Here is a 942-nt window from a genome sequence, read left to right as displayed (position 1 = left end):
TAGAGAGAGAGAGAGAGAGAGAGAGAGAGACTTGAAACTCTCAAAGAACCATATCTTTTTAATCGATCGTGAAATTTTATAGGCGCGATAACGAGGTCAGCCACCGAGTGGAATATGGGTGCTCGTAGGAAATCGCCTCTCCAAATATTATTTCGTGACGTTTAGAATACGCTATTGTGATGTACAGCGTCACGCGTGTGCGATGTCACGTGTCCGACTCTCAATGGATCTTTATCGCCTACCCGCATCTGTCTTCGGCATAATGGTGGTCAGTCGACAGCGTGCTCTAGATCGTAAATAATATGAAAATATTTGATTCGTTAACAAAACGTGACGGACACGAGATTAATTTTAATTGATCTTTTCAAGAAACTCATCTGTGTAGACGAGACATTCTCTCTCTCTCTCTCTCTCTCTCTCTCTCTCTCTCTCTCTCTCTCCCAGGGAACAGCCTAAATAATAATCCGCGTCATGTGCGGTTCAAAGCGGGCTCATAAACCGTCGCATTGGAAAACCGCGTACGCGACGAGCGACATATAGGCGTGGATATGCGCTTTCGGGAGAGAAGGGAGGGGGGGTGGAAGTACCCTCCCGGAAAAAGCGTTTCTGGGTCATTACGCGGCGATAATCACTCTCATAAGCCGGAATCGCGAGACTCGAAAACTATTAGCATATTAATGGCCGGCAGTTCAGTTAACCCTTTCATCGGCGTCGGGCAGATTTGCATCTCGCTGCGACGGCAACGGCTTGGACGGATAGAAGCGGAGGAAGCGACGCCCGCCTGCCGCCTGGGACGGTGGCAGCGCGTTAAAAGCCCAGCTCGGCCACCCTCGCGCGACTCGCGAAATTAACATGACAAACTACCCCCAGCAATAAGAGGGTCGAAAAGATATATCGCACTGGATATGCGGGTGTACGGCAGAAACAATAGATAGCGTTGGC

The sequence above is a fragment of the Trachymyrmex septentrionalis genome, unplaced genomic scaffold (assembly GCF_001594115.1).
Source record: "Trachymyrmex septentrionalis isolate Tsep2-gDNA-1 unplaced genomic scaffold, Tsep1.0 scaffold29, whole genome shotgun sequence".
Lineage (NCBI taxonomy): Eukaryota > Metazoa > Arthropoda > Insecta > Hymenoptera > Formicidae > Trachymyrmex > Trachymyrmex septentrionalis.
This window is presented reverse-complemented; position numbering follows the sequence as displayed.